Genomic DNA, 24800 nt, shown 5'->3' with positions numbered 1-24800 from the left:
AGAAATCAAACTATTCCCGGAATAGCCTGTAGCAACATCCTGTTCCAGAAAGTCGACGAGGAGCTCAGGAATGTCAGGATCATCCATTGGCCATTGCTTTACAAGCATAACATGTTCACATTGAGATGAGGAACATGGTATACATTTAACTGAGCCATCACGTTGCTTCGCAAGTACACCAATACTGGCAGCGTCGTGCATTGAAATTCCAATTAAACTGTCATTCATCTGAATACCAAACAGGTTTGTGGTACTCTACAGATATAATTATAAAACGTTACTCAGTCAAGGAACTGAAGGAAGATACCTTTAATGGCTTTATAATATCATACTGATAATATATAAATAAATAAATACATAATTTGTACAACAGAATTAGATGTAGAAAGAAAACATAAAAATTACTTTAATTACCTTATATGTATGGTCATTCATTGAACTTTCTTTTTCTTGTTCTTCTGGAGTAATTCCATGTTGTGAGTCATAATCCAGAAGTAAGTGACATATTGCTTTTATGTGAATACACACTGAATTACGGAGATCTAAATTAAGTTAAACCAAGATTTTGTCTGCAATGCACCACACACAAATGTGAATTCCTCACTAAATCCAGACTAACCATATTCAAAATATCATTATAGAATAAAACTTATTATTAGTGTCATGCGAGGATGGAGTGGGGGGAGGGGTTGGGTTGGAGAAAATGGGTAACTACCATGACATTTTCTGGAAAATTATTTGCATTCAGTTTGCTGGGGCATTAAGAAAAAAACACTTATACTCACAGATATATAAAGATTTATAAAAATGTGTACTCATTTTTACAGATCAGCTTACTGGAAGAGGTAGATATAGGCTGTTTTCACAATCTCAAGGATAAAAATTTTGACCCTATGAGCCTAAACATTACATACCAGGACCTAAACATCACTGAACACCTCTATATCTTACAAATTTACTAACAATGCATCCAGATATACTTTTTCCCCTGACCAATAAAACTATCTAATGCCATTGAGTAGCAACAATTGCCACTCCTTGACATCATATTATTTTATTGCACACCTAAAAATCACCATGTTGATGCACATTGTTAAAAACAGGAGTGAACTATGTTGTGCTGCTGCATCCTGCGAACAGTATTGTTAACAATGTTGTTGAAACTTGTTGAGATATCGATGCTGTTGCAACTTGTCACAACAACATTGCATCAACACTGATGATTCAACAAGGTTCAACAACATTAACAATACTGTTTATAGAGTGCAGCGCAACATTGTTCATCCCTGATGCAACATATGGCTGTATATGTTGTGTACTCACAGGATGGTTCCTGCTGTAATAACTTTGACAATCCAGAGAGCAGTTGACTCCTTCTAGGTGAGCATGAACAGCTGTATAGCCAATCATACTGATTGGTAGGTAGTAGCAGCCAGACACTTCTGTGTACCACAATGAAGTTCATTTCCTTCAGCACAATAATTGGTAGTTATTTTGTAATTAATCATTATTGCCAGCCATGTTGCTAACTCTCTTATTCTCTAACAGTATACATATTGTAATAACTAATAAGTAAATACAGGTTTAATTATATATCATCCAGTATTGAAATATGAACTATAAGTATTGAGCAAGATAAAGAGCTTTCTTCTCTCAATGAAGATGCTAATGATCAGCAACACTTGCCTTATTTCATTGCATTGTGCTCTTACCTTTATTCGTTTACTTTCGACGTTAAAGTCGGGCAATACAAATGCGCATTTGGTTACTACAGTTACCATCTCTAACCTAGAAAGCTCAGTAGCATAGGCAATTTCCACATTTGCTTCAGTGTTTTGCACCAGCGATGAATGAGGAGGTTGACAATCAATAACGACTTCTGGCGTTGTATTTTCATCGTACTGATCACATGAAAATTGTGGTTGAGAATCTGAATGACACTCCGACTCCGTCAGGGAAATATTTGTGGAAGATGTAGACCGATCTTCACGAACCATTTGCGAGGTACTTATCCGATGTGGAGCTCGGACTTTTGACTGATCTTTAGCAAGATTCTCTCCAAATATATATTTCCTCTTACCATTTATAACAACAGTTTTCCAAGGCTTCGTCCTTTTTCTCTTCAAACTTTCCGCCATCTTGGTTAGGTCCTGCTGCGCCTGCTTGACCACTGGTCTCCGGTAGATGCCAATGCAGGCGATTAATTTGCATGGTTATGTACCCAGATTCTGACCCATATAATACCTCACATTGGGTGGTGGGTTGGCCCCGCCAGGCAGCCTCGGAAGCCCACTCCCGAAATTTGTCTAGATCAGCTGTGAGATAACCAAATAAAATATTTTGCATGATGTTCGGTATAACTCCATTAGTTCCAAATTGCCACTGCCAGACATTTCGAGTGGTGGATTGACCACGCCAGACAGCCTCGAATTCCCTCACCTCTAGAAAATTGTTCATGATCATCTATTTCTAGATAATCAGCAAATTATATACTTGGCAATATATATATATAATAGTTACCAAAGACTATTGTCAGACATTTCTGGTGGTGAATTGTTTTTAACCCAAAAATTTGAATAACTCATCACAGTTAATAGAAATGAACTTATTAAAGCCTAGACTGTACACAATCGGCCTGAAAAGCAACAGTACAAAATATTTGCAGTCCATTTCTGTCCAACATTACCAATTGTAATCTACACTGCGTCCAAGAATTATATGCAAAATAGTTTTTCCGCTACATTTCATTTGGTTTTTAAAAGAGGATTATGAAATTTCGTATATATTATGAAAACACTGTAACATGCCCACAACTGAAGCTTTTGGCTGATCTGAGCAGTGGTAAACAAACAGCAGCCATTTATGTTTTAAATGGAGATCTTGGGCGTCCATTTTTATATGCAAGATAGGCCGCGGAGTTGAAAAGACCAAAATTATTCAAGCACTACAGCAGAAGCAACCCACCCTTCAAATCGCCAAAATGCTTCAACGCGACCATCGTAAAATCAAAAAATATGCTACAAATCCACAATCCTGCAATGGAAGAGCAGACAAGGGGAAGATTCAGGAAAAGTCAGGTGTGTCTCGTCGGGGAGTCAGTTCACTTAAACGCGAAGTCCACCGTAATCCTCTACAGACCTCCAAGCAGGTCTTCGAAGCAGTTGGTATGTGTAACGTTTCTTAAAGCAGCCGATGTTCCATTCTAAAGCGTAATGCAAAATGTAAGACACCCTTGGTGCGACCTCTTTTAAGGAAAGTTCATTGAGAAAAGACTTGAGTGGACGAAAAAATATGTGAAACAGAACTTTGAGTTGGTGAAAAATATGTGAAACAGAACTTTGAGTTGGTGTTATTTACTGACGAGTCCTGAGCAACCCTTGATGGACCCGATGGCTGGAGAAGAGGATGGTGTGATATGAAAGGATTACCTCCAGTGTTTCAGGCATCAAAAAGGCGAGTTATGTTCTGGGCTGCGATCATCAATGATGAACTTGTCGGCCCATTTAGAGTCGAGGATGGGGTTAAAATGACCACCCCGAAATACATAGCTTTCCTAAAGGAGCATTTTTTGCCATGGTATAAGAAGAAAATTTGGCTTTTCGGAGGAATATGGTTTTTATGCAGGACAATGCTCCTTCCCATACTGCACACTTGACAACAGGCTTTCTTAGTAAAGTTCTTGTTAAAAAAGGTGAAATTATGCAATGGCCAGCACGCTCTCCGGATCTCAACCCAATTTAGAACTTGTGAAAAAAGAGAGGTATATGCCGGTGGAAGACAGTACTCGTCAACAGAAGATCTTTGGAATGCAATTAAAACTACTGCTAGAGGTATTTCACCTGATGCAACAGGAAACTGATCGCATTGATGGATCGAAGGCTACTTTTAGTCAAATTAAATCATGGATGATACATTAAACATTAATTAATAATATTAATCTTCTATTTTTGGTATATCATTATATAATTTATTATTTATCAAATGTGTGTGAGAATATATTGATTAAAATTACCTAGATAGACGATATTGTCTCATTTTATAAATTTTTCCATTGTATCAATTCGCTAAATAGCAGTATAAGTGTAATATGCATATAAAAATGGACGCCCAAGATCTCCATTTAAAGCATAAATGGCCGCTGTTTGTTTACCACTGCTCAGATCAGCCAAAAGCTTCAGTTGTGGGCATGTTACAGTGTTTTCATAATATATACAAAATTTCATAATCCTCTTTTAAAAACCAAATGAAATGTAGCGGGAAAACTATTTTGCATATAATTCTTGGACGCAGTGTAGATTACAATTGGTAATGTCGGACAGAAATGGACTGCAAATATTTTGTACTGTTGCTTTTCAGGCCGATTGTGTACAGTCTAGGCTTAAATAAGTTCATTTCTATTAACTGTGATGAGTTCAAATTTTTGGGTTAAAAACAATTCACCACCAGAAATGTCTGACAATAGCCTTTGGTAACTATTATATATATATATATTTCCAAGTATATAATTTGCTGATTATCTAGAAATAGATGATCATGAACAATTTTCTAGAGGTGAGGGAATTCGAGGCTGTCTGGTGTGGTCAATCCACCACTCGAAATGTCTGGCAGTGGCAATTTGGAACTAATGGAGTTATACCGAACATCATGCAAAATATTTTATTTGGTTATCTCACAGCTGATCTAGACAAATTTCGGGAGTGGCCTTTCGAGGCTTTCTGAAGGGGCCAACCCACCACCCAATGTGTCTGGCAGTGGACATTTGTAACTACAAGAGTTATGCTGAACATTTTGGCAAATATTTTATTTGGTTATCTCACAGCTGATCTAGCTGATTTTCTCGCATCTTTCACGTGCCCATCCTAACCACGCCCACCAGCCTATCCCCGGCAGACGTTCATTTTCGTATAGTCGTACGCATGTAGAACATCACTATGTGCATTAAAATTGGTTTGCTTTCCAGCTAGGCTCGACCCTCTGGGCTCCCGGTCTAATAATACAAAACGTTTATGATGCATCATTGCCAAGGTTGTATCTAGTTCGTTTTATATATAAATTTGTTATCGTACTTACTAACGAACTTTTGTGACCAAGTAAGTATATTGAACTTGTTAACAAGCTTTATTTTTTTCAGAATCCAGCAGCAGATATATAGAAAATCGACAAAGCAACACAACTATTATATTTGGTTGGGATGATGAGTCCGATATGAAGGTCCTAAAAAATGTTTCAGTCAATTCTTTAAATGGCGTAAGTATTATATTTGACCACGCATTTATGTGTCACGCATATAACCATTACCAGGATTGAAAATGAAATTGTGTTTCGAGCAGCCAATCAGCGGACATGTTGGAAATTGATTGGATGACAATTAGACTTTGCACACGTATAACGCTTTTGACTGGTTTTGGTTTTGCGCAGAAATTACAGCAAACAATGCAAAAGCAGTAGCAATCAATTTGCAGCAGAAATTATATCTAATTTAATATATTGAAAAAACTTTAACTTGGACCGCGTGAACAATTAATTAAGCGTCTTAAAACGATAATGAAAAGATGCAAAAAATTACAGTCTTATAGTAACTTGGTATAGGTTTGCAATTTCACACATGTTTGTATGTAATTGTCTGGTAATCATATTGACCCACCCAAAATAGCAACTTTATTATTTATACTCACATCACCCTACACTCACAGTAGCCCTTTACACTCCGCACGAAGTCTTGTGAAATCGAAGTTCAGCCCAGTTTTTTATTGCAGCGATCACGATTGTTATACGATTATATAGAAAATTTTTACTTTTAGTCGTCCCAGTGAACATATTTATACAGCGATCGTAACGATCATACTGAAACCAGGCTTTTGAAAGCCGTCTTTAATTAACTTGTCTACTTATTATACATGCACTCTGTAGTGTGGAAGTTCCACAATGAAGAACACCTTGCAGCCGCATACTGTTCCCGTGGTCTCCACGAACCTTGACACATCGGAAAAAAAGTATGTGTGTTCATACAGTATAATCACTATAATACTGCGTATATGTGAGTATATATAGTCTTCAAATTATTTAGTTGTATACACGATCCTTCGGGTTAATGCCAAAATAGTTATAAGATTCTTCATTATATGTCAGTTAGGTGGGTTTCACTATAAGGTGGGTTTTACTATTATTTTTGCAGTACTTGAAGTTAACCACCAAGTTAACACTAAAATTTTACGTACATGACTGATCTAAACGTATAGCTATCATTCATATAGGATTAATTCTCGGTGGTTGCGAATTGAATTTAAAGCACTTTCGCCAAGGCTAACTGGAAAGGATAAAGTGTTAGCTGAGATGAATGTTAAAGCAGCTATGAACGAAGCGCACAAAAGCATTTGCGTTGTCACTACCTGTATGCATAACAATCTCGAAGAATGCACAGAAAATGACACTTACTTCACTATTTTGGAAGAGCTAGAGGAAGAAATAAGGTAAATATAGTATGTAGTATGTAATACTGAAGTATGTACGGATTAAATATAGCCTCATAAATCAGACTGTCACAGTGTCAGTGTATGCATGTCAGTGAAAATGCGGACTATGTATGTGCATGTTTATTTTATCTCCAGTATCTATCGTATGAAAAATAATACAACCGTAAAGGCAGGGTTTGATTGAAAACGTTCTATAGGATCCAGTTTAAAATAGCAGTTGCCTAAATTTCATATACTGTACGTATAAAAGATGTGATAATCTGTATTTTGCCCTTTGAAAACAGAGCTACAACGACGTCTAATATTTTAGTTACTATAATTTCCGGATTTATTTTTTCTATCAGTATATAGTCTGGTATTATAAGCTTTTCTAGTTATACCCTTGTTCTGTTTGTTGAAATTCTCAAATTCTCAATTGTTCTTTATGTTCCTGTAGTAGATTAAGCTTTGTTTAAGTTCACTATTATATATAATTATTTCTACGCAGATTTTGGAAAAAGTTGATCTAGCTGACGATTATGTCTTGGTATGGGAGACAATGAAAGAAGTTATTTTGCCAGGCTACATATTAAGAGAATCAGAACAGCAGCCCACATCGAATGAGAAGAGTCAGAATAATGCAAATGTAATTCATGAACTTCTACATGATCAATTGCTCCCTTTAGCGGCCAAAGAGGATCCAAATTATGTATGTTTTCTTGCTTCTTTTACTTTTTAGTTGCATATTATTTTAACACGCACGCTTACATTTTAAGCCATATAAATCCATAGTAGAAACTATGAGCGCTACCAAGAAAAAATAAAAATAAACTAGATAATATACAGTCATTCAAATTAAGGTTGTTAAGACCAGAATGTTTCGCCAGCCTCTTACTCGTGGTTAGCCGGAAAGCCAGAATATACCGGCAAAGCATTAATCTGGTTTCAGTAGTTAAATTATGCAAATAAACACCATAACCCTGGGTTAGCGTTAACCGGCTTTTGAACAACTGGCCCCTGTATCCTTGCGTGAAGTATACAAATATGATAATTATATGCCCACTTGATTTTCGATGTGTTATAAACCTACTTAAAAATATCATTTTGGCCCCCTCTGTTCATATTGTACAGTCACTTTGACTATGGTCTATAACAACCGTAATTGAAATAATCTGATATAATTTCCTTAAATTTGCAAAGGTGATGCGTTTTATAGATAATGACCATAATCCTTCAAAATACACATGCGGAAAGTCGGTCGTGTTCCACGTTAAAGATGTGGTGGAGTTCCTGAGAAAAAAAGCGTCAGTAACTGGCGATCAGTTATTGTCATCAGTAACTGAAAATTCAGTTTGTCATTTCATAAAATCGAGAGATATTGGTTGCGTTGGGGTGCAAGTATGATTCCAACGGAGGCCCAAGCAATGTAACGCGGCACATATACAGAGGATCTGGTTTGATCCAAATTACCTCTCTGTTTTGGATGAAAGTAAGAATACAAAAGGCGTCAATTAATTAATTAATATGATGACATTTGCCTGTAGAACTGTTGAACATGTGTTTAATTAATTAACAAGACGCCCGGTAGGCGTTAACTCGGGCTATGTAGCCGACACTGCACTGAAACTGAGCTATATTGATACACTGTAAATACGCGACTGTCCGCGCGGATGACTAAGCCTGTGACACGAAAAAAAATAACAATCGCAAAACCTAGACTCGGCTAGATCTGGACCACAGGTAGCCCGATTAATTAATATTACATACTATTTTCGGATTTAATATGACGTAATAAACTTGACAAGGGGGCACTATATACATATACATATACATATGCATATGCATATGCATATGCATATGCATATGCATATGCATATGCATATACATATACATATACATACACATATACATACACATATACATACACATATATACATATACATATACATATACATATACATATACATATACATATACATATACATATACATATACATATACATATACATATACATATACATATACATATACATATACATATACATATACATATACATATATATATATATATATATATATATTATTTTAAGTATATATATATATACATATATATTAATATATATATATAATATATATATATATATATATTATATTTAAGTTATGTATATGTATATTAATATATATATATATATATATATATATATATATATATATATATGTATATGTATATGTATATGTATATATGTATATATATATATATATATGTATATGTATATGTATATATGTATATATGTATATATATATATATATATATATGTATATGTATATATATATGTATATGTATGTATATGTATATATATATATGTATATATGTATATATGTATATATGTATATATATATATATATATATATATATATATATATATATATATAATATATATATATGCATATATATATATACATATATTACTATTATATAATATATATATACATATATATATATATATATATATATATATATATATATATATATATATATATATATATATATATATGTAATAGCTTTACTGACTTTAGAGTACTTTTTAGGAGACCTGCCTATTGTTCAGTATCCGCTTTTAATTTAACTTTTGTATTTCATTCACAGAACTTGGGAAGAGGAATGATAAAAGTGGGACAAAAGTGCAAACCATTCTTGACAACGACAGTGTTTTGGCAAATGTAGAAACTATTCTTGACAACCACAGTGTTTTGACAAATGTAGAAACTATTCTTGACAACGACAGTGTTTTGACAAATACACAAACCATTCTTGACAAAGACAGTGTCTTGACAAATGTACAAACCATCTTTGACAAGGGTGCCTTGGCAAATACACAAAAAACAGTTGAAAATGACGTTCAAAACCTTAAAAGCAAAGACAGCAAAGGTAGTAAAAGAAAACGGAGAATGGCAGATGGTTTGTTCGATAAATTGCACAGTAGACTCAAAGGTATGTTATATACACATTCTAATTTACTCCTCACATTTATCACAACAAATTGAGAATACTGACCCAAACCATATTTTTAGATAAACGTACACGAAGTGGTAAATAAGGTTAATTACATCGATAGAGCTGGAGTGTTAACTGGTGTTGCTGTAGTACTTGTGGAACTACGTGATCTGGCAAAGTTGTTAAACATTATTTAATATGTTTTTGTGTTGAAATTTGGTTGGCATATATGGGCGAAAATAATTAAGAGTGTTAAATGCTGAACAAATAGCGATGAGATATTACATACTTCATTATAAGTTGCTTCATGCAATCTTAACAATATGTCAATATTAGCATATGTCTTGATATAAAAAACAATAATCAATAAAGTACTTGAGTTTTAACATCAACATTGTTGGACATAAATGAATTAATAAATGTGAATATAAACTATATGCTAAGCCCATTAGTGGAAATGACACAATATGTCAACTTGGTCTTAAGCCTTGTTTAAACGTTACCAGACGAATTTAGGTCTGAAATTCGTTTATTTTCGCCTGTTTACACGCAAATTTGTTCTGTACCGTGTATAAACAAGGCCTTTGGTTAAGTGGTCAGAGCATTTCACAAACATCTAAAAGGCGTAGGTTCAATTAGCCATTTCCCAATCGAGCAGAGTACTGGGTTTAGTCGGGAACTGCAAAGCATCCATGGACTGTTTGGAGGGACAAATGATTTCAGGCTTATATTTCCTGTTCATATAGATGCTTTGCGGTTCGCGACTAGACCCAGTCCCCTGCTCGATTGGGAAATGGCTAATTTCTGCTGGAGGGCCAATAGTTGATGAATTCTTTTCAACTGTCCCTGGCGTGTATCAATTTCCACTCAAAATTAAGGCCAATTTAACCTTTTCTCATTTTTAAATGCTTACTTTTATACGGCGCAAATCTTAAAACCGTCAAATTTCAAAGTCCTTTTTGAGTTTTAAAACCTTTCTCTAAATGAACTCTTTTTGCCATTTTCTCAGTGGTAAAACAATATTTAAGTTAAATAAGCTTTCTATGACACCAATGTATAAACTGTAAACTGTTTCAGCATCCCATAATGTGATATAACCAGATCGAAAAAAGTTGATAATAGAACACAAAACACAGACTTCCAAGAAATTTGTAGTATTTTCTTCAGGTGTAGATCCACCAGGTAATATATTTTTTTGCGTCTGTAAAATGTGCTTAACACGAGGCGAAGATTTGGTTTTCCTTCTAACTTTGACAACTCTTGTCTTGTAAGTACATCCACCACATTTATCAACACACTTGCATCTGTCGCAACAAGATTTAAATTTAATCATGCAGTTGCATCGCTTATAACTTTTATATTTCTTTGACGGCTTTGCTTTTCTATTTTTCTGCGCTTGTGTCGTTTGTCCACACCTACAACCTGTTAAAAGCAATTCAGATTCATCGCCCCGAGAATAGCAATGCTGTTGATCAAAGCTTTGAGATTACAAATTGTTCACCCCTTTTGTCTTGCATGATGTGTTTCTTTGTTTTGCCAGTAGTAAATCGTAAACTTCCTATTTTTATACAAGGGCATACAATAGACCTTTTTGGTAATTACCTCACAACTACATGGAAGCGACGCTGTGGGGCCAGGAATCGCTTATGTAATATAAAAATATTATATCTTGGCCCCTTAGCCTCCCTTCCATGTAGTTGTGATGCAATTACCGAAAAGGACTACTTGAAGCTGCACTGACTTGTTGTCAGCCAGTCAGGCGCTCTAGCTGGCGCACTGAAGCCGGAGTATCTTGCTTTCTAATACTGTTTTCAGTAAATTTAGAACTTAACAATAAAATCATTCAAAAATCTATTCATTACTCTATCTTTAGCAGCAATGTGCGCAATGTCGAGTTTTTTTACTATAATTTATTTCTTACTGCGCATGTTTGTTGCAAATTTTTTAGACAATAGTCATAAAAATCGTCTAGTGGAGAACCGTTTTCTATTAAGCTTCTGTTGTACTAAATATTAGCGCGCTATGAGGAGACAATGGGATTTCCCATGATATATTTCTTTAACAGGAAAGAGAAAGAAAGAGAAATTTCCCAGGATACTTGTCATTTCTTATACAGACAGTTCAAAAGTCTTTTCTGATGATATATCAAAAGAATCCTAAATGCAATATCGGCGAACATCGGGCACACTTTATGACTTACAAAATTTTACAAAAAATACAAACAAGATTCAACGCCCACCGCCGTGCCGATCTGCCGCTGAAATCTCATCGATTTTTGGCTTATTGAGTATTATCGAACAAGCCACAGACAAGCCACAGAAATTCTACATACCTTTACGTCCAGGTGTTGATGATTTAAAATTTTCTTTATAGTCCACTACATTACGCGACTCTGTTGTGTTGACAGTGCCTAAAACGGTAATTATATTAACTCACTGCCGACAGATCGGATAACATTTCGAAGTGGTTTGCTGATTATAACTTGCGATTCCTGTTCGAATACTTGACCGATTTTAACAAAAATAGGTGCACTTTAAAGAAGAAATTGTCCTCAGTAGATACATGTTTTTTTTATATCAATATGTTGTCAATTCGCTAAGATATTCACTTTAAAGTGCATGTGCTTTTTATATTATTCAATATTGCACATCAAAGCGGCCTAATCCTTAAAATATTGCCCAAAATGCAAACGAACACCGGTTGCAGTGGTTTAGTTCACATATTCAGGATTATTTTGATATCTTTAGCGTCAAAATCGAGCCTTTAGAAGATTTTTGCCGTTTTTCTATATAAACATACATTGATGATATGAATTCGCGTCACCGGCGATAATATTTCACAATAATAAAAATATCGAAAAAAAATTCGGGCAAAAAAAGCCGAAAATCTGCCCCCTAAGTCCAATTTTACGTCAGAAATCGATTTCCGGGGTCAAATTTACCCTAGGGGGAAGGCATTAGGGAGTTTTGTCACATTTTCCAACCGCATGACAACATTCCGAGCATGCGGTAAGAATGCGCTTAGCAACAATTATCGCTTAGAACTTATAAAATGCTATTTTCTCCGCTTCTTTTGCACATCCTACCCTAACAATTACTCAGAACTATAACAGAATGATAGTATGTGAAATTCAGACATTTTAAAGAACACAGAGCACAAAAAAAAGCGAGAAAATACTGAATTTCTAAAGTAATATGGTTGCTATGGGGAGTAATTTGAGATAACAAAGCAACATATTATTTGATTCATGTTTTGACTTATAATACAAATACAGTTTATTACTATATGCAGGTTTTAAAATACTATTTAAATCGTCTTTTCAAGCTCTATCGTTTGGTGGTATTCCAGGGTCTTTAGTCCAAATACTTGCTGAGATATTTAATGTTTTGCTTTTCCCGACAATATTGTCGGGTTGAATATCCACCTGTCGACAATGAGTTAATTTGACAGAAGATGGAAATTGCCCGCCCGTCAAAAGAATTTCATCATGCATTATTTCCAGATCAGGTAAGAATGAAATCAATTTTTTCCTTACTCGTATAACAGATCTAAATATAAAATATAAAACCTCTTACTTACAGGTTGCTGAGCTGGTTGAAGAAGAGTCAGATTACCCAGGTATGACGCCGGCAGAAGCCTTGGTGAAGGAAACAATTAGCCCTGGGAAGATTGTCTTAGAGAGTATGTCGTGTCGCAAATACACAAGAGAGGAAAACAATGCGAGCTATAAAGTGACCAAGAGTTCGCCTGACAACGCTGGAAGCGCTCAGATATACCAATGCTTACTTCAAGACGAATGTACGTCAAAAAGTTATATTTTAACCGATCACACACAACAGTCTCTCCGGGATAAATTTAAAAGCATTAGGAAAAGGGTTGCGGAGAAGAGAAAAGACAACTAGTTTACTTAAGACTTGTTCACCTTTACTTGTTCAACATATATCGCAGCCGAAACTGTCATTGTTATTAGTTTGTAATAATTGTAAATAATTGTAAATAATTGTAATTAATTGTAAATAATTGTAAATAATTGTAAATAATGTAAATAATTGTAAATAATTTTAAATAGTAGTAAATAGTTATAAATAATTGTAAATAATCTATTCACGTTATTATTGATATTGGGGTATTGGTCATTTTAAGATAATTACATACCATTCATATTTTAAATGTTCAAAAGAGAACTATGCTATTTACAGCCATGTATGGGCTATCAAAAGATTCCTCTCACAATGAGGATTCTAATGATATCCAGGGAAGTGAATAAAACTGGAGATATTAGTGAAAATGTCTCCACTATAGGTTATTTCAAGATCATTAAGTAACTCTCATACTTTAAATTTTAAGAAGAGAACTATGCTATATAAAGCAATGTAATGGGTATCAAAAGATTCCTCTCACCAAGAGGAATTTAATGATATGCATCAGTGCAGGGGAATCTATAGAACTGGAGATATTAGTGGAATGTCTCAATTCTAGGTCATTTTGGCATAATCAAATAACATTCATATTTAAAATTTTTAAAAGAGAAATATGCTATGTACAGCTATGTATAAGCTATCAAAAGATTCCTCTCACAATGAGGAATTTAATGATATCACTTTCATTTCAGGGGGATGTATAAAACTTGAGTTATTAGTCAAAATGTCTGAATTTTTCATTTTTTAATATTAACGAATTTTCTTTTTTTAAGTGGAAAATGTCATTCTGGTGTATCCAATATTCAGACAATAGTGAAAGTTTGTTTTGAGAAAGAAGGATCTATTGTGTTGTTCTGAAGAAATTGTCGCTAAATTTATCATTTTAATCGCTTGTAAGGGAGTGAGAGTCTTTGTCATCAAAGGATAGACCTCTTAATATGTGTATGGTAATGTTTTTATTAAAATTTAACGTGCAATTAGTTTAATATTTGCAATATTGTTGGCAAAATTGTATATGTCAAAAATACAAAATGGTTTTCAATCAAATCATCACCCAATGATCTCACTAACAAGCCTGGACCTCCTTCCCTGGTCCTTGAGTGGATTTTTATAGTTGATGGGGCGTCGCCTAAAACTGGGGACAGTGATATCTCAGGGTGGTTTCGACGGATTTCGACAAAACTTGGGTGGGGTGCTTAGGGCGTGGTCACGCACTAGAGGCCACGCCCACTTCCGGTTAGAAGCAAATTAAGTATTTTATTTAATGGATTTAGTGGATTTTTTCAAAAATTCGCGATTAAATATATTTCCGTGAAATTTTTATATGTATTTTCTCATGTGATTTTAAACATTTTATATTCTGAGAAATTTTTCTGAAAACCTTTTTAAATATGAAAATATGCGTTTTTTCACATATCTCATTTTGTATAACTCGAAACCGGAAGTGGGTGTGGTCACATGTTAAGTACCACGCCCTAATTATCTCTCCCAACTTTAGTTAAAAATGGATAAAATCTTGATAAAATATAATCTCTATACAGGTGGTCCTTTTGTGGATTTTCCTGGTCCTTTAGTGGATTTGCTGGTCCTTTAGTGGATATTTATTTAACCACATATATCAGTCTAAAAAGCTCAAAACCGGAAGTGGGCGTGGTCATGTGGCCCTAATTATTCAAAATAATAATAATTATTAATATTAATAATTAATATTCGTAATTATTAATAATAACAGTATTTCGTTGAAATCGAAATATTTTCCAGACTTTTTTATCAGGGTATGTATCATAACAGCACACGTGATATTGAAGTTGTGTAAAATATTCGCAATTAAACATATTTCCGAGAAATTTTTATATGTATTTTCTGATGTTATTTACAACATTTTTTATTCTAAGAAATTTTTCTGAAAACGTTTTTAACTATGAAAATATGCGTTTTTTTACATATCTTAGTGAGAAAAACTCAAAACTGGAAGTGGGCGTGGTCACGTCTTTAGGACCACACCTTAATTACCCCACCCAACTTTGGTCGAAAATGGTTCAAATCTTAAGCCTCTATAATACAGGTGGTCCTTTAGTGGATTTTTCTGGTCCTTCAGTGGATTTCTGGTCCTTTTGTGGATTTTTTTGGTCCTTTAGTGGATTTTTTCAAAATATTAGCGATAAATTATATTTCCGTGAAATTTTTATAAGCTTTTTCTGATGTGATTTTAAACATTTTATATTCTAAGAAATTTTTTTGAAAAAGTTTTTTAACTCTGTAAATATAAATTTTTCACATATCTCAGTTAAATAACTCTAAACTGGAAGTGAGCGTGGTCACATGTTAAGGACCACGCCCTAATTATCCCGCCCAATTTTGGTTGAGAATGGATGAAATGTTGATAAAATATAATCTCTATAATACATGTGGTCCTTTTGTGGACTTATCTGGTCCTTTAGTGGATTTGCTGGTCCTTTAGTGGATTTTTCTGGTGGTTTAGTGGATACCTTACTTGTATTAAAATTCGCGCGGTACTCATTTTCGCTCAGCTTTAAATTTGTGCGATTTAATTTCGCGCACCTTGATGAGACTTATTCGCGCAGCTTTAAATTCGCGCAAGTAATTTTCCGTCTTCGTTCTTGTTGCTTTGTTTAATAGAACTATATTAACAATTAACACATTTATAATGAGCACTTTTCATCAACAAATATCTCAATAAATGTCAGAACTTAATCAAAAAGCGATTACGTTTGATTAGGTGGCTTCAGAATTATATAATGCAAGCAAAATGTATGATAACAATAAAGCATGAGTCAAAATACCAATAAGAACTAAAAAAATAATGTATTTGTATTACAATGGTTCCCACAACCAAATACAATAACAAAACCAACAATCTTTATTAGTATTCCTGTATATAATATAGGTTCATAAATGGTATTGCTTAACATTATAGTTTAAACCAAGTCAAACAAACTTTTAGCTAGAGTTCAAATGAATCCTCTTTTCGTTGTGGCTCATCCAATGCGACACACACCTGATCGTTGCCAACCTTTGACGACAATGTCCTTGTTCAATTGCATGTAGTCAATAGAACTGCACTGCCCATTTTGCGTGAAGTGGTTTGAGCACGCTAATTCTCAAATCAACCGACACTTTATCAGGTAGGATATCTCTCTCTATTTGGGCTTGGACTTGCTCTGAGTACCATGTTTGCGCTTGGTTTCGAAGGAATGCTTTGCAAGAGCGATTGACCGTTAAATCTAAGGGCTGCAGGTATGATGTCATATTATTGGGAACAGGTATCATCTTCCCGTTGTTGTCGGAAATGATCTTCCTCACGGCATCCGTCCAATGTGCTTTAAAAACATCCGCTACCAAAACCCATTGTTTTGTTGCGCGAAAACCAAGCTCTTCTCTAACTTGCTTAACATAGGGGATGAGAGTACGATTGACCAATTCAAGTGCTTTCGTTTCGTTAGACCAATGATTTTCCGTGTGTGTAACGTGGAATTCTTTTGGAAACTTGAATTTAGGGTGACACCGATCTGTTTTCCCCTGGTAGATTAGTTGAATGGGCAGAAACTTTCCCGAGGCGGTGACTGAGAATGTGCCAGTAATTTGGCGATAATCGGCGCTATCACTGATCGGCACAAACTTCTCGTTGGTTTTGTCCATTGTATATTTGCTGATGAGCACAAACGGGAGAGGGGTCTGGTCAATGTTAATGATGAGATCGTCCGGGATGTCATAAGCACTAACCACCTCCTTGACAGAACGACAAAATGTGAAGCGAATTTCTTTCAAGAAGCCAGGAGATTGGGTTGTTTTGCAGTTGTTGCTCGGCGTTTACTGAAACCCAATCTTCTGAAAATTGACTGGCACCATGTATTGTGGAATTCCAGGATTCCTCCTTCCGATCATTAGCCATTACTATCCCCTTCACTATGGAAATAGCAATGTTGTAATTGACAACACAACCGGCCGCTCTCATGCTTTTGATCATACCGATAACTTTCTCATCAATGTTTATGGGTAACAAAGTTTTTGCTCCACGATGCTTCCTTGGCAATTGGTCGAGTTCGGTGCTTTCTTTTCGATCTTTGTAAGATTTCACAAGTCCACGAACAGTAGACTCTGGTACAGAATACTTTCTTGCTGCCGGCCTTATTCCGTGCGCAATTCCCCATTTTGCAATTTCTGCTCGTTGAAAAGCATCATATGCCCCATATTTGACCCTCTTTTTCTTTGGTTCTGGAGCGTCAACAGATATTTGCTTTCTTACTGCAGTTTTTTCGGCAGCATTTAGTTTGCTGTTCGATGATGCAACAGAAATATCGTCCTGGGAAACTTTTTTGAAATATCGTAACAGAGCCATGTGCGTTGATTTCCCGCACAAGCTATTCTCTGTTAGCAATACTTGAACGGAAATGCTTGACGTTTTAGCCCATTAGTTACTAATAAGGAAGTAAAATCAGTCAGTAAAATAATAATAGAACATCAAATGACATGTAACACCTAAAGCAAACGCGACTGCTCATTGAATGTTCTGTTGTGTTGGAAAAATGGAAGGCATTTGTGTTAGCTGCAATGAGTTCAAAAAAATACACATGTTTAAAGTGCAAATCATTTGTTTGTAACCGAGGAATCCAGTGTTCAATCCCTGCATCTGAAGACTATCCTGGATGGAAAAGTGGTTCGAGTGTTGCTTTATGTGAAGCGTGCGATGGGAAAGAAAAGTATGCATCTAACTGCATTTATGCACTTGATTCACTTCAAGAAACCTACGATTCAGAAACAGACGACTCTGATTCAGTGAAACAGAGCACCAAGGAGACATCGTTTTCCCTGGCTTGCGCATCACGAGGTTTTCATGAATACAGAAAAATTTGGGCTCCAAGGATCAACCAGCAGTTAACAGTAAAGCCAGAATCAAGGAACCTATTCGACCCATATGCTATTGGTCTTTTCACCAAAATCAGAGGCAAGATTGAGCCATTATCACTGGTTGGACATTTGCCTCGAGAGATCTCCCAATTTTGCAAGTTCTTCATTGAATATGGGGGCAATATAGAAGCAAATGTGTGTGACATTAAATTCCGTCGATCTCCATTACCACAGGGAGGCTTGGAGATTCCCATTACCGTTACAGTCCTGAAAAACCATGCAAGTCAGAGGATCTACAGCAAAATGCAGGCATTCATGAAGGAATACTACGTGGAACCTGACAATATCCCGACTGAAATTGTCCAGGATGAAGATGAAGATATTTTTGACTTTTAATGTTACCAGGACAACTTAAAACATAAGTGAAATGTGTTTATGCGTTAATAAATGAACCGATTTGCATTATTGACAATGAGTGTCTCATATGACACCATAATTACCTTTTCGCACGGATTATATTTTGCGCAGTACTAAAAATCGTGCACTCAGGGCTGCGCGGATTCTAGTACTGCGCGAATTTTAATACAAGTAAGGTATGTATTTAATGACATATATCAGTCTAAAAAAGTCAAAACCGGAAGTGGGCGTAGTCATGTGTTTAGAGCCACACCCTAAATACCCCGCCTGAGTTTGATGGTATTTTGTTGAAATCGAAATCTTTTCCAGACTTTTTTTATCAAGGTATTTACCATTACCTTACACATGAGATTGAAGTTGTGCAAAATGTTCGCAATTAAATATATTTCCGTGAAATTTTTATATGTATTTTCTCATGTGATTTGCAACATTTTATATTCTAAAATTTTTTTTGAAAACGGTTTTACCTATGAAAATATGTGTTTTTTACATATCTCAGTGTGTATATGTCGAAACCGGAAGTGGGCGTGGTACCATGTTAAGGGCCGCGCCCTAATTACCCCACCCAACTTTGGTTGAAAATGGTTAAAATCTTAAGTTTCTATAATACAGGTGGTTTTGAGAGAAATAAATAACATTTATATTTTAAATGTATGGGCTATCAAAAGATTGCTCTGGCAATGAGGAATCTAATGATAGCACTTGCATTCTAGGGGAATGTATAGAACTGGGGATATTAGTGAAAATGTCTCCAACATTGGTCATTTTAAGATAATTAAATAACATTCATATTTTAAATTTTCAAAAGAGAAATATGCTATGTACAGGCGTATATGGGCTATCAAAAGATTGCTCTGGCAATGAGAAACCTAATGATAGCACTTGCATTCTAGGGGAATGTATAGAACTGGAGATATTAGTGAAAATATCTCAACTCTATGTCGTTTTGAGATAATTAAATAACACTCATATTTTAAATTTTTAAAAGCGAAATATGCTATGTACAGCCATGTATGGGATATCAAAAGATCTGGCAATGAGGAATCTAATGATAGCACTTGCATTCTAGGGGAATGTATAGAACTTGAGATATTAGTCAAAATGCTTGAATTTTTTAATTTTTTAGAGTGTTTGTGAAACGAAATTTTCAACTTTTTTCTTTTTATGGCTTCAAGTACTTTTTGAGCGGCTGAATACAATGATGCGCTGGTTAGTTTTTCAAATTAATGAATTGTAATACCATAATTTTGCATTTGGTAGAAAAGTCAGCCGAAACCTGGGTTTGAGTTGTGACGTCACTGGTTAGAGTCCTATACTTTGTAACACGATTTGTGTATATTCAAGAGAACAAAAATACACTGTTTTTATTTCGAAAATATGTCTGATGAGGACTCGAATTATTCATATGATGGATCTTTTCATGGTGATAATAGTGAAGCAAACAGCGTAAGTGACTGCGAGGAATACGCTTTTGAGGACAATTTTTTGCCCTACCAAGATGAGCCATTGGCTACCACTGAGGATGAAGGCAGCAACGAAGAACACCACAACGAGGATGGAATTTCACAGGATGTTTTGGAGCAACGCTACGAAAGACAAATTCCAATAGAACAGTGGTAAGAACTATCTATTTTCCTTGCAAATAGAGTTCATTAAATATAAAAATAATTTTTTTTGCCTCTAAAATCCTGTGGTGGTTGTGAGGACTCCCTTCTTGTTGGTTTGAGAGAATTTCGTTGTTGCAAGGAAATACTTGAAAGCTACAGGAAAATTTACTTTCGGGGGAATAAATGCTGCATGTATTTTGAGCCACCATGACTTTGGTCCACTGACTAATAGGACAGTTTTGCTGCAAGTTGGACCTTTACTGAGAGACAAAAGTGGGAAACGCTACACGAAATATGGTCATACAGAAAAGAGTAAGGTCCTAATCCGTCTTAATAAATTGTTTATTAATATCAGATAAAGTTGAAGTATTGATCTCATGTTTAACAATATTTTTGTGGTAGATTTCTGCGAGCTGTTGCCTACAGATGGCTAGCCAGATGGTCGTTCGGTGAAATGGGATGGGAAAACACTAGACCTCTTTCTGCCTGCATATATCACAACATAAGGAAGACATTCCCAACAAGCAGCTCTGTTGGATATTCATCTGGTAAGAAAGAGTAACAAAACAGGACATTGATGAGTAAACTTTGTTTACATAATTTGAATATGCATGGCTATGCCTTTTCTAAAGCTTTATGGGTTGTTTATTTTAAATTGTATGCAAGATTAGATGCTATGAAAAATATTTTGCAAACTTTGTTGACCTCATATAAAATTATTTACATTTCCCCAATACACTACTGTGGTGCTACTTGCTGTGTTGGGCAGTGAAAATGGGGATGACCTTTCATTGGCAGTTTGCATTTTTTGCAGCATCTTGGTCTTCTCTGTTGCAATTGCTGTCTACTTCTTTTTTCCTTTACCATTTCTTGATTTTGTAATTCACCTTAAAAGTTTTTAAAAATATTTAGAGTACAGTTGTCAAGCCTTAGACAGAGGTAAAAGCCTAGCACATTGCACCAATAGAATAATAACAATTTTTTAGAATGCCTGCAAAGACTATAAAAATATATATACCTGATGGATAAAGTTCAGCTATCTTTCGTTTTCGAGCAGCATTCTTAGTAATGGCTTCATCCCTAGGCACTTTGCATAGAAACCGACTATTCAATGGTTTTGGTACCCGTTCTTCATATTTATCTATCATCTTGTCTAGGTCTTCTTCAGATGTTGCAAATAGTAAATGTTTCATGTCTTCTACATAGTCTATTAAAAAACATATACTTGATGATTAATCTAAGCCAAAATATCAATCAACAACAATCCACTTACTGTAAGTTGGTGGTACTGGAATATTTCGTACAACTTCATCTACAAATTTAAATTTTGTATATGTCACACTGACATAGTTCTTGCCATCTTGTTGTTTTTTGTTTTCGTTTTATATTTTCATTGAAATGGAGGATAGCAAGAATATGTCTAAAACAAAGAAAATTCCCACATGCTAACATCTTGTAATCAGCAATATTCCTTTTCTTGTTGGAGATAACTGATTATATAATATATTATTTATTATATCTGATTTGCCAAACATATCTTACATTTGTTATCACCCTAATTCATAATTATGGTGAAACAATCATATTACCTGCAATATGTCCCAAGCCATGAAAAACAAATCATTTTAGGGTGCCATTGGTTGAGAGTAGAGTGGAAACCCTCCAATGAACTTGTTTGAGCATCAGGCGAAAGCTTCTTCACATCTTTCAGGATTGCTTTCTTCATGATAATGGCTTGTAGTTTGTCATGAGCTCTGGTTCCTAAAATAATCATTTAGGAAATATCATTACTATTCATTACACTATCTTGTATCTAAGTGACTAATTATTTTGGAGTTTAATTGTTCTTTTCTCAAAGCGATAAATAGGCATAACTACCTTATAGATCAACTACATTCCTTGCATGAAAAAAAGCAAATTGCTGTTTATCAAATTGGTGTGCTACTTGACTCTCTTACCAATTTTAATCCATTTCCTTTCATCTTCAAGCTCTTCATGAGCACACTTGGGAAATAGCTGATCAGGATGGTCATCATGTTTGTTGGCCACATGCCGCATAAAGGATTTCCACTTTGCCTGGATCATACTTCCAAAGCCTTTTACAGTAGAGGTTGAGCACCAGTAAATGTGGTTTCTGGCAGCTTTTGTCCACTCTCCAATTCGCTCGCATCCTTTTTTCTTGCTTGCAGCCAGCATTTTTTTAACAATGCCTTTTGCAATGTGCCATTGGTCAAAAAAGTGCTGAATTGTTGGATGGGATTCTCTGATCCACTTGGTAATCCCATGGTGTCGATCTGAGATGAATACTGGGACTGTTAATCCAGCAATAGTAAGGAGGAAATCAAAGCATGCCTTTGCCCCTTCCAGCTCCATAGCATTACTGCTTCCAGTTTGGTTTGCCTGCAACAAAAACAATGCAGTCTTCATGTTAAGCAATCTAATATTTTGTAGCTCTGTTCCAAAAAGGACCAAAAATAAATAAATAGATAGCTACACATATTATAATTAAAAAAATAGCTATAGCTCTACTTGATAAAGTTGTGCAATTTGTTTCTACAAATCAACATTGTTTCATACTTACCTGCAACAAATCAAAATGTACAATTTTCATAATTGTTGCACAAAACATTGTGTAAGCTCCAAACTTAGCAAAATGTTCCATGGAGTCAAACCGACCATCTCCACACCAAACTGCATCTGTGACATTCCTAAGTGACTCTATCAATTTGGCATGATAGGATTCCCAGTGTGTTAGGATGGTAGGGAAGATAAACATGTTCTGATGGTAGAAGAATGTCCGTGATGTGTAGACAGCAAGGCCCATGTGTTTGAAAACTAGAATTATCTTGCCAACTGAGGCACCAGCCATTAGAATTCCAAACAAAGGTTCCCAGCTGGGTATCATCCAAAAAGAAAAGGTTGACTTCTCCATTTGAATGATTCCATACCACAAGAATCACAATGTTGCACAACAGTTACCATGGTCCCATTTCTATAATGTCCACCTTAGGGCTCTCTTTTTTGCAGGTAAAACAAAACAAAGAAAATATAGATAGCAGCATGCTGTGGAACACAATAAACTTGGGTTCATCCTGGCATTTTATATCTGAAGGCGAACTATACAAGAAATAAATAAAATGTGTTAGACTTACAGCACAAGAGAACAGGGAGGGGGTTGATGGCTTTTTGAAGGTTCAATTGGCCTGCATAACATGTACTTCACTTCATAATCCATTAATATTGTTTGCAATGCAAGAACCTTATTAAATTTCTTGACTAAGAATTCAGATGTTCAGCATCATCTCCACTGTCCTCGGGCACCTTGTTCCAGGACATCCCAGTCTGGGTCGGGTTCCCCATAATCACTTTCCACATCTGATTCCATATCAATTTCTTCATCATACTCTAGTTCCTTTCTTGTTACCGTCTTGGTCTGCCCCTCATTTGTTCTCTCATTGTTTTTGGATTTGGTAGGGACTTCATAGGTGTCTAGAACCTGAATGCGCAAAATCAGAAATAGGCATGCATGTATTTTGGACATGTATAACTCTACAAATAGTCATAATATAAATAATTCTCACCTTGAGCATCTCTCGTTTATCACCACGCTCAGCAAACAGTTTCTTTCTCGTTCCTTACTTTTGCGCAAACGCTCTTTGTACTCCTCAAGCTCTTTTGACACTCTTGACGTGGAAGGAGTATTGTCCGGAACGTTTGACAGCGCTTGGCCAACATTGTCATTTGGCTCTTGAACGGACACTTGTACTGTCGATGATGACTTGTGCCGTACGTCGGGTTTCTTGATATCTCTCAATATCTGGAATAATTAACGTATTTAAACCAGAATGATTATTTGAGCTTACAATTGGCACGATCATAGGCCCATCCGTGGAATAAGTGTGCATGTTGCTATTCAGTTTGAAATGTGTTACGTTTATGAATATATTAATTTTACCTTTCTGCGTTCACGGCCAGAAATTTCAGGTGTAGTTGAAACGACTGGTATCGCAGTATCTACTGTTGGATACGCAACGTTTCTGTCAAGCCACCTCTTTGTTTGTGCTTCTTTTCCTATTTCTAAACTGATGTCGAAACGCTGTGTGAAGTAGCGATCTTCAAAATGAGCTGAGCAAACATAGGATATGGTGATGGTTGCCAGCCGGATCGATGTCTTCGCACAAACTTTATCCAGGCATTTTGCAATTTTTCATTTGACTTCGGAAACAAATGCATGGATATTCCAATAGTTTGTGAGTTATTGTTACAACTCACATTACCAGGACTGCCAGCAACACAATATTTGCCCAATTGTTTTTGCTTTTTTTGGGAACTCGCGTGAGAACTTGTTGAAGATGCCATCTTTATAATAGCTGACTCTAACCAGTGACGTCACCGGCCGCGCAAGACTTCGGAAGCCTTCTTGTGCCGAATTACATTTTTCGAGGGGGAAAAAAAGGATTTTCTCTTCAGCATAGGTAAAAATAGATAAGTGCATTTTGTTCAGCCGCTCAAAAACTACTATAAGCAATAAAAACTACAA

The 24800-nt window shown here is 35.4% G+C and overlaps 2 pseudogenes; one reads left to right on the top strand and one right to left on the bottom strand.

The window, feature by feature from the left end:
* Positions 1-20030: 20030 nt before the first annotated feature.
* Positions 20031-20822, top strand: LOC114518671 (annotated as a pseudogene).
* A 176-nt stretch (positions 20823-20998) lies between these two features.
* Positions 20999-24619, bottom strand: LOC114518670 (annotated as a pseudogene).
* Between the last annotated feature and the right edge of the window lie 181 nt (positions 24620-24800).

The sequence above is a fragment of the Dendronephthya gigantea genome, unplaced genomic scaffold, assembly GCF_004324835.1.
Source record: "Dendronephthya gigantea isolate DGI-Jeju-01 unplaced genomic scaffold, DenGig_1.0 000011F, whole genome shotgun sequence".
NCBI classification, from domain to species: Eukaryota; Metazoa; Cnidaria; class Anthozoa; order Malacalcyonacea; family Nephtheidae; genus Dendronephthya; species Dendronephthya gigantea.
Note: the sequence above shows the minus strand (reverse complement) of the source record. Positions and strands in the feature narration are given on the sequence as shown.